Source organism: Magnolia sinica, chromosome 3 (assembly GCF_029962835.1).
Source record: "Magnolia sinica isolate HGM2019 chromosome 3, MsV1, whole genome shotgun sequence".
Taxonomy (NCBI): Eukaryota; Viridiplantae; Streptophyta; class Magnoliopsida; order Magnoliales; family Magnoliaceae; genus Magnolia; species Magnolia sinica.
In genome coordinates, this window is record NC_080575.1 from 86,222,848 (window position 1) to 86,238,165 (window position 15,318).

The 15,318-nt window shown below is 36.2% G+C and overlaps 1 non-coding gene across 1 annotated transcript; it reads left to right on the plus strand.

Moving 5' to 3' along the window:
* The first annotated feature begins 2,815 nt into the window (after positions 1–2,815).
* On the plus strand, positions 2,816–2,975 carry LOC131241897 (U1 spliceosomal RNA). The gene has a single exon (XR_009169462.1). It is a non-coding gene; the product is annotated as a U1 spliceosomal RNA (small nuclear RNA).
* The last annotated feature ends 12,343 nt before the right edge of the window (positions 2,976–15,318 follow it).

The following is a 15,318-nucleotide window of genomic DNA, read 5'->3' on the forward strand; positions in this document are numbered from 1 at the left end:
CCTTTTTAGTCCAATGAATTATATAAATTTTCTTTATCAATGCTTTTTTCATTGTGTTAGGATTTCTAATTGAATTTTTAATTGCCCTCGAATCTCCATGTACAATACAATCAAAACTTGAGCTATACACGAGACGAGTTAGCTTGGTCGGCCCACTTGACTCACCTCGGCTCAAAATTGGATTCGGACCAAGTCGAGCTGGATGTTGGAGTTCGAAAAATTTTGAGCCAATTTCGAGCTAGGGTTAGCTACTGGTCAAGCGAGTTGTGCTAGCTTGACTCGGTTCGACTCGTGTACAGCTCTAATCAAAACTCTATAAACAAAAACATATTACTACCTTAATTTTCATCCCTTGACCGATGTAGACAGCAATGCTGATAACAAACCTCCAATGTAGGTCCGTCCTCAATCTCTCTTAAATAAAGAAAAAGTTGAGAGTTACCACACTTCCCTTAGAATACAGCTAGGGCATGCAAAATGAGAGTAATCCAATGGGTGGATCCCATGAGGTCGAGCTCTGTGGGCCTCACCATGCTTTGTGATGGACATCCATGCCGTCCATTTTGGTAGGTATCCTTTAGGTTGGGGGTGAGCCTCACCATGCTATGTGATGGACATCCATGCCGTCCATTTTGGTAGGTACCCTTTAGGTTGGGGGATGTGCCAAAAATCAGCCGTATCATCTAAAGCCTTGAAAATCTTGCCTAAAACATCTAAAAGCACTTGTAATGCCCACTTGAGTTTTGAAATGACCTGAAATCTAATGTGGCTCCTCATGCAAGTGGGGAACACACAATGGATGGGCCAAATGTCACAACCACATCTCGGTGGGCTTTATGTGCAATCAGAAAGGTTCTAATAGGCAGGCATTCACTCTCAACTGTTGTTTATGGTGTGGCCCAGCCAAATCATATATCGGCCTGATTTTTTGGCCCATGGCTAACCATGGAAGGGTGCATCTGATTAATGGAATGGATGTCCTTCACACATTCCGGTGGAGCCCACCCATAAAGTTGACCTCATAGTACCATTTTTCATATGTATCCTTTTTTTTTAAAGCTTGTTAGTACACCCATTTTCAGTTCCCACTTCACTGTTAGCCACCCCCTCTAGGGAATGGATACCAAGACCTCAGTGTTGAAACGAGGTATCTTTTCACTTAGTCTACCACTTAGCTATGGATCTGGGTGTATTTTTCATATATACCTCGTTCTCTTATTTTCCCCTTTTTCTTTTGGGTTTTGTTTGGGCTCCTTTTTCTATAGTGTGCAACTATTCTCGACAATATTATAGTGGTTTTTCGTGACATTTAGGTCCACCAGATATTACAAAATTCCGTGAGTGGTCAGTCCAATCAGCTGGAAATTTTCATGATATTTCGTGCAACCAAACACATGCTAAGAAAACAGTATAAGAAAATTTTTGGAAATAGTGGGACAATTGCATGAGGCCATGTGTTGAAATGCCAACAGTTGGATTGCATGATCCACTAATCACGAATTACAAATAATAATAATAATAATAATAAATAAAAATAAAAATAAAAATACAAAGAGTGGATATTTTATATCAAATGCCTGAACTATGTTCACTCACTTGGTCATTGCATACGTGCCATACATTCAACTGATCCATGCAAGACAAGTAGTGGGGCCAACTTTAGACGTGGTGCAGCCCTGTTACTAGATTGATCAGGTGATCCTGACCTCTGATTAATTAACATTTGTTTTCATTAAAGAAAAAAAGGTGAATATCTCACACAAGATGTTATTTTACATGATTTTAGGCATTAATTTACATGGTGCGGCCACCTGAATTTTTGACGAGCCTGATTGTTGGACACACATGATGGATGGATGGATGGATGGATGGGATGTCATCTACGCATCAGGGTGGGGCCCACAATGTTCTCAGATAAGCTCATTCTACAATTGTTGTGTAGGAACCGGCCGCAGATGATAACGTCGCAGGATGTGACTCCTCGACCCGATCAGGTGATTAGGGGCCCATTGTTTAGAGGGTGGAAATTCATCCACCATACATTGCATACAGACCATCCGATTTCATGGCTATTGAGGATGGAGCATGATCGAAAATCACACCTGATCAGGTAATACTAACGAGCAAGGTTACTGTTGCGAATTCCACAAGCCAAATCAGATGGTTAACATTTTCCCAACACTGTGATTTATGGCTGATTCTCCATCATCCATACTGGCAGCCACGAATGGACGCTCTGGATCAAACCTGTGACGAATAAGGTTGATGAGTGGCTACAATTTAATAGTGTTCTCGCTCTAACCGAGACTTGAAAAATCTAACAATGAAAATTGAGGTGAATGCAAAAAAGCGCTCATGCGCTCGATGATTGCACGTGGCATTCACAATACTCAAATCAAACCGTCCAAATGGTGGGACTAACTTTTGTGATGGCATAAGACAATAATAGATTGACTGAATGACCTTAACATCTGTTTTTTGAACTCGGACCGTGGACTATGTTCATCCTCGCCGTTGGTTATATATTCATCATCAATTATCGAGCCAGGTCAAAATTCCAGTGTGAAAATGGCTAACGACCCTGGATATATATGATCTGGACGGATTCATTTAGGTGGCACGTGTGCCATATGAGCAATTTTCGCATGCATGCGTATGAATCATCAGAGAGTGGAAGAGTATGAGATCTGTTATGTTCTTCTAAGAAGAGGGATGAGAAAGAAACTTGTAGCGCGATTAATCCCACATCGGAAGAGAGTGAAGGAGGCATTGGAAAAGTAATATATAAAAGGAAGTGGAATACGGACGTTGATCCATACTTACCTGGACGGGGTCTTTGGGTGATCAGGAAGGCCCATGGCCTAGGTTAACGGCCTCCATCGCACTTAGGAGGGGCGTTGGTTTAGCATCTCCTCAAGTAGGAGAGTGCACGTCATAATTTGTGGTTGAGGGGGTACGCGTTCGCGCGGCCCCTGCCATTGTCATACTAAAATTTTTCTTGGCTGTTGGGTTATTTCTGAATGAGATTTCAAATTGTTGGCTATGGACAAGCCATAATATGGTTTAGATTTACTTCAATCTTCTGATTGGAACTTTGATTTAGTCTTTAGGTAGCAGCAAAAGGTAGGTGCTGTGCGAATCAAACATGAGATTGGCTTACATCACAATAGTTGGTTCTTGAGAAGGCCAAAATCAAAATCAACAGTAGTTGGTCCTTGGAGCATTCCAGTAAAACTGTCATTAAGCAGGCTCTCTACCCGTAATTATAAGAGATCCTTTGGAGTTTCCTTTCTTTAGTGGCCGGATCGGGGATGCTAGTTGTGCCGTTATCACGTGGAGAGTCCAATGTATCATACTATCATTTATGGTATGATTCCTCTTGATTGACGTTGTGATAGAGCCCACAAAAAAACAAGGAAAACTGGTGGGCCATGCATCCAATCATGAGGGACAATTTCCCACGAACAAAATGTTTCAGGGAGCTAGTGCAACAAAAAGGCCTGTGATGCCCCGCAGGACCGCTCCAAAACTGAAGTAGGGAAAAGTGGTGATGGTGACACCTACCTATCGAGTTGCTATTTGGAATTTTCTTTCATTCTAGAGTCAGCTATTTGGAATTTTCTTTCATTCTAGAGTCTATTTTATGGACGCAGCCAGTCATGTTTAGAAATGGGTGCTTCAACTAATTTTAATGTAAATGAGCTTCGATACTCGTTTATGACCTTACTTTCCATATTAAAAGTAGATTCTGGCGTTATTGTTGAAATTGAAATTGATAATGTCTCTGCCATTAATGACTTCCATCATTCTAAAACATCAAATTCTTCGCTTTTATTCTTTATAAGTGGCTCATTGAGATAGTGGTCAAGTTTTGTTTGGGTTATTTGCGCTTGAGTCTCAACTTGTGCCATGAACGACATGAAATCATTGATCGTGTTTCGTTGTTCATCAACAGTAGAACTAGAACTCACTTCAAGAGTCATGATTGTGACTGCAGTATTGTCTTTTACGGCGTCCAAAGTTTGTACATAGAAATTGTACAAATCTTCAACTGTATCACGAATTTTATCGACCTCAATGACACTCTTCTCACCATACAACTTATTAAAGATGAATATAACTATGAATATCTTCTATCGAGGATCAAGAACGACTGCAACAACTATTACCAAACTGCACTTAGATTAATACTTATCAAACTTTAACTGGATACCCATATTCATTGATTGTAAAAAGGCCGAGCTATATGTCCGGGGGGAGGGGGTTGAATAGGACAATACCAAATTAAAAAATAACCGTAGAATTAAATAATAAGATAGCAAAATGAATTGCAAATAATCAAAGGAAGTAAAAACCTCAAAATTCTAGTATTGAGAGGTTGATACAAATGCTGTTTTAAGGACAACCTTACACTATAAAAACCAAGGGTTTATGGCAGGACAACCTTACTAGAACGATTTGTGTATCAAAAACTCAAACTGAAGAAGAATAAAAAGGAAATAGTAAGAATGGAAATCTAAGCTATTATAACATTCCCCACAATGCTGAAATATAAATATTACAATATTCACATCCACAAATAAATCCCACAATCTTGAACCAAAAACAAAAAAGAAAGGAAACCACAAAACACAAAGAATTATAGTGGTTCGCCTGTGTGTACACCAACTATTAAACAACAGCCACATAACTACTCCACTCTTAATATCCTCACACAGTGGATATTAGTGTTCACTATGAAAATAGGTTTTTCTAGGTTCACCTAAAACCTTCACAATTGTATCTTTCAAATGAGCTTACACAATTCAAAAAACCCCACAATCTGAGTTTTCTGGATCACCTCAGATAACCAACACTGAGAGTTTTCTGGATTCCAAACTCTGAAATTCATGCTCTACTTATAGGTGAAGAAATTGCGTTTACGACTGGTCCTGTGAACACTACGACTGGTCATAGGACCAATTGGTTTTTGAAATTTTGAGCGCGATCGGATAAAGTCATTCCACGACTGGTCATAGGACCTTCACGACTGGTCGTGTGACCTCCATAATTGGTTGTGACCTGTCCACGACTGGTCGTGTGGGACCAGAAACAGTTGTTGGACATTGAATCGTAGCTGTAGGACTGGTCGTGAACGAGTCGAGCACTGTTCACACGACTGGTCAAGCAGTCTCCAGGATTGGTTGTGGCTTAACAAAAAATTTCAAAAATTTGCAACAAACTTAGGACTGGTCGTGAAATTTCTTGGACTGGTCGAGCCAGTGCTAGGACTAGTCGAACAGAGTCCAGGACTAGTCTAGAAACAGACCATTCACCTATAAAATGAGCTAATTGAATTATGTATTCAAAATGACCTACCATAAGGTCAATCTAAGGTCATTCATACCTTAAACATGATGTATGAACATTGAACCTTCTTTTCTCCAAATGATAGACGTTCTTTGAAGTTCGCAAAGCTTGAGATCTTGTCAAAGGATAAAGCTTGAACTTGAGACTCTTGAAGCTTGAGAATGACTAACAATAAAATTTGAGTATCTTGAACTTTGAAAGTGTAGGAACGTTGTCTTGACTTGTACGAAGCTTTGAAATTCTTGAATTCTTCTTGAAAGCTTTTAAATTCACAATTGATGTTGTACATGAATATGAACAAGTACACTTGCCCTTGAAGTTCTTGTACAAAAGACTCCTGTTCTTGAGAGATGCATAGACTTCATTATGAGCTAGATAAGACAGATTCCAAGAGAGATTTTAGCACTACAAACTGAGAGGTTTTGACACTCCAAAATTTGACAATCATAGGAGCTAGAAAACCATAGCACTTTTAATCTCCCCCTTTGTCAAATTTGTGACAAAACACACTCCAACTTCACAGTAACCAATTATAGCCTGGTTAAAGAATCATGCACCAGTTATATCATCAACGTACATCAACAATACTGCCCCTTACTTAACTCCTCCCCCATTCACAAAGAAAAGCTACATATCCACAATCCATATATAATCCACATGCCAATATATCAATACACACACATACACACCACAATCACCATATAAGCATGCCAAAATTCTCTCCCTTTTTGTCACAATATGACAAAGGAAGGAATTAAAAGGTAGAAATGGAAGTAAATAAAGAAGGAAGAAAAAGAAAAGTATTGAGGAATAAATGATACCACAAGATAGACAAAATATCAAATCCATAAGCAAGTCAAGCGCAACAATAATTAACCAGAGTCCATTAAGGACAACTAAGGTAAATCAAGTCCAAGTACTGTCACAAAAGACAAAATTAAAGCAAGTATCATTAAAGTTATTACAAACCAAGATAAGAAAATACTAATCAGATCCTGAAGAGGGAGCAGGAATAGATGGATCAATTTAGTGTAAACCCTTGTTAATGCGCCTCATATATTTACGCATATAATCAAATTGAAAATCCTGGGTTACACGAATCTGAGCCACCTGTTCCTCAAGAGAATGTAACCTCTCAGCAAAATCAGAAGACTGATAGTCAAGGTTAGCCTCAGAATCTGATTCAATCTCATTAAAGATATCATCCATGTTTATATCATCTGAAGGTAAATCGCCTTCTTCTTCATTCACTGCTTCAGCTCCACCACCACCCACATTCACTTGGCCATCAGTCAACCTCAAATTCATCTTGTTTATGTTGGAATTGTTGAAAATAAAGTGATGAATAGGAGTCTTTCCAACAGGCATAGCCATTAACATATGATGACCAACATAGTTATAAGATATGCAAAGGGGATATCATTGTGACCAAGATGGAGACGAAATTGTATGATGAAATGACATATTAAAGAAGGAAGACAGACATTTGTACTAAAGATGATGGAATGCAAAATTCGAACCATGAAAGCGGTGAGTTCGATTTTGTTCCTAGAACGAGGATACAAATTTGAAATAAATATCCTATGAAGGACCCTGTATCTGGGTAACAAGTACTTTGAAGCGTGCGCATTCCCATTTTGACTCCATTGCGCATCTATATTATACAATGCTCTAGTAAGCATACATTTTTTGGATTCAGAAGGTTTAACAACTAAAAAGCTAATTGGAATATCTTCATCATTGACAGGTATGTCCATTAAGCCAAAAATCAGATGTCGGTCAACTTCAAATAGACCTTCTCTAGTAGCTATAACAAAAGTTAAATTCTTAATTGAAAAATTAGAAATACATGCAAACATAGCCTGTGCAATAGACCGGTATGCCGGCCCACCCCAATGTAGAATGTTAGTCCATCCTATAGATTGGAGAAGTGGAAGGAGATCAAAAGGAGCAAGATGTTTAACATGCACAGGTCGCTTAACAATAACATTGCGCAACCTCAAATCCTACACACATGGAGGATTATCTTCAGGTGATCAAAGGCGGCGCTTTGTTCTTGGTGTCGATCTAGATGTTGAAGGACCACGAGTATATTTTTTTTCTACCTCTAGCATCCGTTTATAAATAGGAATACAAGCAATTAAGAGGTTGCAAAAGATGAAGAGTGGGTTTCTTCAAAATCAGATTTTGGAGAAGAAAACTCCAAAAACTTCAAGAAAACAAGAAATAAATCACTTCAACTATAAAAATGAAGTGATATTGACTTGAATCTACAAGAAAAATGGAATTAATGCATTAACCTTGAAGATCTAGAAAGGTGGGTACGACCTGTCGTGCTTAGACCCATTGAAGAGAAAGCACAAATTAGGAAGAAAAGGGTTTTTCCCCCCAAATTAAAGTGAAATCCAAGATTCCATGACTGGTCGAGTATGTGCTCGACTAGTCGTGCCATGACTGGTCGAGCATGTACTCGACTGGTCATGCACAGCTAAAAATGTGTATTTTTCTTGAAATTTGAAATTCTAATCATTTAAAATAACAAATATATACAATATGATACAGAGATGTATAAATAATCAATTAAAATTGCACATGTCAAGATCAAATTTCAATTTATTAAATCTGTTTTTGTCGAGCGGTTTAGTAAAAATGTCAGCAAGTTGAGCTTCGGTCAGAATATATTCCAAAGAAATTATCTTTTCTTCCACTAATTCACGAATATAGTGATATCTAATATCAATGTACTTGGTTCGTGAATGCTGGATTGAATTTTTAGATATATTAATTGCACTAGAATTATCACAATATTAAACCATAGAGTCCTGTGCAATTCTGTAATCGCTTAACATTCTTTTCATCCACACCAGCTGAGTGCATGCATTTCCTACTGCAATGTATTCAGCCTCAGCGATAGAGAGCGACACGTAACTTTGTTTCTTACTTTGCCAAGAAACTAAACAGTTCTCGACATAGAAATAACCACCACTGGTTGATTTCCTATCATCAACATTACCAGCCCAATCAACATCAGTGTAACCAGCTAATTAACCACTAGTATCATGTGGATACCAAAGACCCAAATTTGCTAAACTTGTGACATATCGCATAATTTGCTTAACAGCAATTAAATGAAACTCTTTAGGGTCAGATTGATATCCGGCGCAAATTCTTATGCTAAATGCAATATCAAGACAACTTGCAGTTAGATACAACAAACTACCTATCATACTGCGATATATTTTAGGATCTACTTTTTTACCTATAGTGTCCTTTGAGAGTTTTAAAGTCATACTCATAAGAGTATCAAAATTTTTCTCATTCTCAAATCTAAACTTTTTGACTAAGTTCAGAGCATATTTGGTTTAAGAGATAAAGAAACCATCATGATGCTGTTTAACTTGCAACCCTAGGAAATAATTTAATTCTCTAACCATGCTCATTTAGATTTCATAAGATCGGCAAACTCAATAGTCATGTTAGCACAGGTAGATCCATAAATAATATCATCAACATAAATCTGTACAATTAAAATGTGATCATTATGTTTCTTTATAAATAAAGTTTTATCAACACTTCCCATTATAAACTTATGACTTAGTAAAAACTTAGTCAACTGTAGAGAGCCTTTTTTATACGATAGACAAGATCAGTATTTTTAGGGTCTTCAAAATCCATTGGTTGTTCAACGTACACTTTTTCTTGCAAATTGTCATTTTAAAAAATATTATTTAATCCATTTGATAAATTTTGAACTTTCTAAAGCAAGCAATGGATATAAATAGTCTGATTGATTCAAGACGAGCTACTAGGGCAAAAGTTTCATCATAATCGATGCCTTCAATTTGAGTGTACCCTTGTACAACCAGTCTAGCCTTATTTCGAATTATATTACCAAGTTCATCAAACTTATTTTTGAAAATCTACTTAGTTTCGATAATATGTTTATCTTTTGGCCTATGAACTAAGTACCAAACATCATTTCTTACAAATTGATTAAGCTCTTCTTGCATCGCAACTATCCAGTTTTTGTCAGTAAGAGCTTCTTTTACATTAGTTGGTTCTATTTGAAATGTAAAGCACACGTAATTACATATGTCTTTTAGTTGTCTACGAGTGTGCACACCAGTGAGAGGGTTGCCAAGAATCTGAGTAGTTGGATGATCTTTAATAGTCCTTAGTTCAGAGTTATTTTGACTTGATGAAATATTAGGTTTGTCAATTAGAAGAACTTCATCATTATCTGAACTTGAGGTAGGTGTATTCAAGTGATCGTGAATGACCACATTAATGGACTCTTGAATAACATCGGTTCTCGTATTCAGTACTTGATATGCTCGACTGTTCAAAGCATATCCTAAGAATATCCCTTTATCACTTTTGGTGTCGAACTTACCCAGATTTTCTCGGTCATGTAAAATGTAGCACTTGCTGCAAAAAACTCGAAAGTATTTGACAGAAGGCTTCTTATCAAATCACATTTCATAAGCCATTTTACTGTTTGATTTTCTTATATAAACATGATTAATTATATAACATATAATATTTACGGCTTCGGCCCAAAGATTTTTAGGGAGTTTCATACTATTTAACATTACATTCGTCATTTCTTCAAGCATTCTATTTTTTCTTTCTACTATACTATTTTGTTGTGGTGTTTTAGGCGTAAAAAATTTATGTGATATTCCCTGATCACAACAGAATTTCTCAAAACTGTTATTCTCAAATTCTAATCCATGATCACTATGGATCTTACAGACTTGAGAACCTTTTTCTGTTTAGATCCGTTTGAAAATCCTTTTTACTTCATTAAGGATTTCTGATTTATCCTTTAAGAAGGCTACCCAAGTGAATCTGGTAAAATCATCCACGATTACCAGTATGTATTTTTTGTCACCTCGACTCTCTGTCCTGGTTGGTCCTATAAAATCCATGTGGAGAAGTTCGAGCGATTTGAATGTGGCATTGGAGTCCACTTTTTTGTGAGTACTCCTAATTTGCTTGCCAATCTAGCATTCACCACATATTTTATCTATTTTTGGTATTTTGGGTAGGCCTCTTACTATCTTTTGCTCAATCTATACAAATTGCGGTATGTACATGTCCAAGGCATTTATGCCATAACACAGTCTCATTGGTATGGACCATGTAGCATGATTGATTAGACGAACTAGAGTCACTCACAATGTAGCAGTTTTCAGAAGTTTTGCGCTAGTTAATATTACAGAACCCTTCTTGTTGAAAATTTCACAACCTTGGTTAGTAAATTTTACACTATGATTGTTATTGGATATTTGAGATATGCTTAACAAGTTGTGTTTTAACCCTTCAACGTATAAAACATTCTCAAATAAGGGGAGGTTAAAGAGTTGAACCGTACCTTTGTCAACAATCTTGTAGTTGCTACTATCACCAAATGTGACTGATCCATCAGTCATGTCTTTAAGAGTGGTAAACAAACCTTTGTCACCAGTCATGTGCCTGGAGCATCCACTGTCTAGGTACCACTTTGAATGGCTTGAAGCTTTGAAAGCCGTATGGAAAACCAAGTAAGTAACCTTAGGAACCCATTTCATAACTGTTTTGGGTTTAGGAGTATAATTGGTCTTCTTATGATTGTAGTTGTTATAAGACCAACCCATTGAGTTAGATCTTAAGAGCTCCTTAAGTAAATCAATAATTTTCTCAGCTAAAAGATTATCATTCTGATTTTTATAGTTGATATGATTGCTTTTAGGTTTTAAGGATTGAAAAGTTTTAGCATTTTTAGAATAATTTTGATTTGAATTTTTCTCTTTTGAGTTTGAAGACTATCCTTTTACAAACTTAGGAGAAGTATTCTTATATTTGGGAGGAATATTTTTATCGTAGCCCAAACCGGATCGATCGCCTCATTTTTGGGATCTGGATAATAGTTTTCCTAACTTAGGATCACCTTAGGCATACTTCCATGCATCCTTTAAACTCAAAAGTGAAGAGACTTCAAGTTTTAGTTTTTCATTTTCAGATTTAAGAGTTTTAATAAGGAAGGTTTTGAAATCTAAATCGCACTTAGATTTTTTAAAAGAATCTGAAATGTGGAATTTTTCTAAAACAAGCGTATCAAAATTTTCTTTAAGTTTCAAAAACTTTTCTTTTTGAAGTTTTAGTTTTACTGCAATTTTACAACTTTCCTTGTATAAGGCATTGTAAGCATCTTGAAGATCTTATTCATTTTCATGATCACTATTTAGATTTTCTTCACTAGTTGAATCATCATGATCTAAAAAAGTGAACTTGGCTAGAGTCATTAGGGTTTTAACTTCATTACCCAACTCGGTTTCAGAATCTTCTGATTCAGAAGAGGCTTCAGAGCCAGAAGATTCATCCAAAGTAGCCAACATACCTTTCCTTTTAGGTTTGTCCTTTTTAGGACACTTGTTTGCTAAATGCCCATATTTAGGTCAATTGTAACATTTGTTATCTTTTAATGATTTTCAAGTTTTAGATTTAGATCTTTTCTTATCATTAGATTTTTGAAAATCAACCCTCTTTTTACTTTTAAAAATTTTGTAAAACTTTTTAGCTAAAAGGGCCATATTATCTTCAGAATTTTCTAAATCGGAATTACTATTTTCTTGAGAAATACATTTAGAAGATTTAAGGGCGATGGATTTACCTTTAGGAGCTTTAAAGTTTAACTCATAGGTTTGTAAAGAACCAACTAACTCTTCTACCCTTATATTATCCGTATCACGAAGTTCCTGGATTGCGGTCACCTTTGAATTGAACCGTTCAGGTAGTGAGTGTAGTATCTTTGCACAGACTTTACTTTTTGAGATTTTATTACCAAGACCTTACATAGAGTTAACAATGTCATTTAATCTAGTATAAAAGTCCATGAATGTTTCACTTTCCTCTATACGTATTTCCTCAAATTTGGTTGTAAGGATTTGGACTTTAGATTTCTTGACAATTGTTGTTCCCTCGTGTGTCATTTCTAAAATATCTCAGGTTTGCTTTGCAGTATCATAGGATATAATTCTTTTGAATTTATCCGGTGATAGTGCGCAAGTTATGACATTTAAAGCTTTTGCATTAGCACTACTTTCATTTTTCTAAAGAGTGGTTTAAGAAAAGTAAGGTGTAACTCTCATAGATTTGGATCCATCGATACCAGTTACTTCAGTGGTAGGAGGGGTCCATTCAATCACCGTAGTTTACCACACGCTTTCATCCATGAATTTTAAGAAAATCCTCATTCTGACTTTCCAATAGGTATAATTGGAGCCATCAAATGGTGGAGGCCTAGTGACTGATAGACTATCAAAATTTGACATCTTAAATAGCTAAGATCGATTAGCTCAGAAAATAAATCTAAATAGAATAATTAAAAAACGAGCTATTAGGCTCTGATACCACTTGAAAAGGCCAAGCTATATGTCCTAGGGGGGGGGGGAGTGAATAGGACAATGCCAAATTAAAAAATAACAGCGGAATTAAACAATAAGATAGCAAAATGAATTGCAAATAATCAAAGGAAGTAACAACCTCAAAATTCTAGTATTGAGAGGTTGATACAAATGTTGTTCTAAGGACAACCTTACACCATAAAAACTAAGGGTTTATGGCAGGGCAACCTTACTAGAACGATTTGTGTATCAAAAACTCAAACTGAAGAGGAATAAAAAGGAAATAGCAAGAATGGAAATCTAAGCTATTACAACATTCCCCACAATGCTGAAATGTAAAGATTACAACATTCCCGACAATGCTGAAATGTAAAGATTACAACATTCACATCCACAAATATATCCCACAATCTTAAACCAAAAAGAAAGAAAACCACAAAACCACAAAACACAGAGAATTATAGTAGTTCGCCTGTGTGTACACCAACTGTTAAACAACAGCCACATAACTACTCCACTCCTAATATCCTCACATAGTAGATATTAGCGTTACTATGAAAATAGGTTTTTCCAGGTTCACCTAAAACCTTCACAATTGTGTCTTTCAAATGTGCTTACACAATTCAAAAAACCCCACAATCTGAGTTTTCTGGATCACCTCAGATAACCAACACTGAGAGATTTTTCTGGCTTAATCTCAAAGAAACCAAAACTCAAGAAAATACAAAACTGTAAAATAATCCTGGATATTCTCCTTTTGTTGTAGCCTGGAAGAACCAAGTCCGAGTAGAAGTTCGAATATAGAAGTTCAATGTCCAATACTCACTTATGAAATGGTTTTAGGTTCTAAATTGATTTTAAATTAAATCAAGTTAGGCTAGCTCTATTTGATTTTGATTCCAAGAAGTGGGAATTCTTCAATCCCTCTTTCAAATCAGATTGGAATGCAGAATACAAAATCAAATATAAAAAGCTAATAAAAGAGAATATTAAATATACACAATATAGCTTAAGAAGTTTACAAACTTATCTCTCAAAGTGATGTCTTGATTATACTTGAATTGAATTTTAAACTTTGAAATTCGTGCTCTATTTATAAGTGAAGAAATTGCATTTACAACTGGTCTTGTGGACACTACGACTGGTCATAAGATCAACTGATTTTTGAAATTTTGAGCACGATCGGATAAAGCCGTTCCACGACTGGTCGTAGGACCTTCACGACTGGTCGTGTGACCTCCACGACTGGTCGTGTGGGACCAGAAACAGTTGCTGGACTTTGAGTTGTAGCTGCAAGACTAGTCGTGAACGAGTCGAGCACTGTTCACACGATCAGTCGAGCAGTCTCCAGGACTGGTCGTGGCTTAACAAAAAATTTCAAAAATTTGCAACAAACTTAGGACTGATCGTGAAATTTCTTGGACTGGTCGAGCTAGTGCTAGGACTAGTCGAACAAAGTCAAGGACTAGTCTAGAAACAGACCATTCACCTATAAAATGAGCTAATTGAATTATGTATTCAAAATGACCTACCCTAAGGTTAATCTAAGTTCATTCATACCTTGAACATGATGTATGAACATTGAACCTTCTTTTCTTCAGATGATAGATGTTCTTTGAAGTTCGCAAAGCTTGAGATCTTATCAAAGGATAAAGCTTGAACTTGAGACTCTTAAAGCTTGAGAACGACTAACAATAAAGCTTGAGTATCTTGAACTTTCAAAGTGTAGGAACATTGTCTTGACTTGTACGAAGCTTTGAAATTCTTGAATTCTTCTTGAAAGCTTTTAAATTCACAATTGATGTTGTACATGAATATGAATAAGTACACTTGCCCTTGAAGTTCTTGTACAAAAGACCCTTGTTCTTGAGAGATACATAGACTTCATTATGAGTTGCATAAGACATAGATTCCAAGAGAGATTTTGGAACTACAAACTGAGAGGTTTTGGCACTTCAAAATTTGACAATCATATGAGCTAGAAAACCATAGCACTTACAGTCTTTCGTTGGCAATAATAAATTTGTCCATCAACTCAGTCACATAGTCTTTGTTATACTTATAGATGGACAATGTACTTTGCGACGGACCCACTAAAGATTGGGTAAATGAAAGTATTTGTTATCCTGAGGTCTGACTTTTCACTTTTTTATGACACTTCAAAATGTGTTTATTCAGAGTTGTGGTCGACCCATCTACTTGTTTAGCATATTAAGTCTTACAGTACTTGCATTGTATCTTCACTGTGCCATTTTTCATGGTTTCTTCTTTAAAATCTTCCCACACTACCATCTTTTTTTTTTTACTTTTTTCGAAATCTGTGACTATGCTTTTCCTGCAATATATGACTATGAGGTATTAATATCAATGAGCACCTCTTCATCTTTTAGACATAATCCTTTATTATCCAAGATCATCGGCGATGTGACTGATAAACCACAGGGGTATTGAAAAATTTCTCACCAACCATCTGTTAATTGAAAGATACTAAATCAGATTAGTATTATCACTCTAATGCCTTAAAAGTTTTCACTAAATCCTAAATTAGTTAATCATTCAAGGTTGGATATATTGTAATACT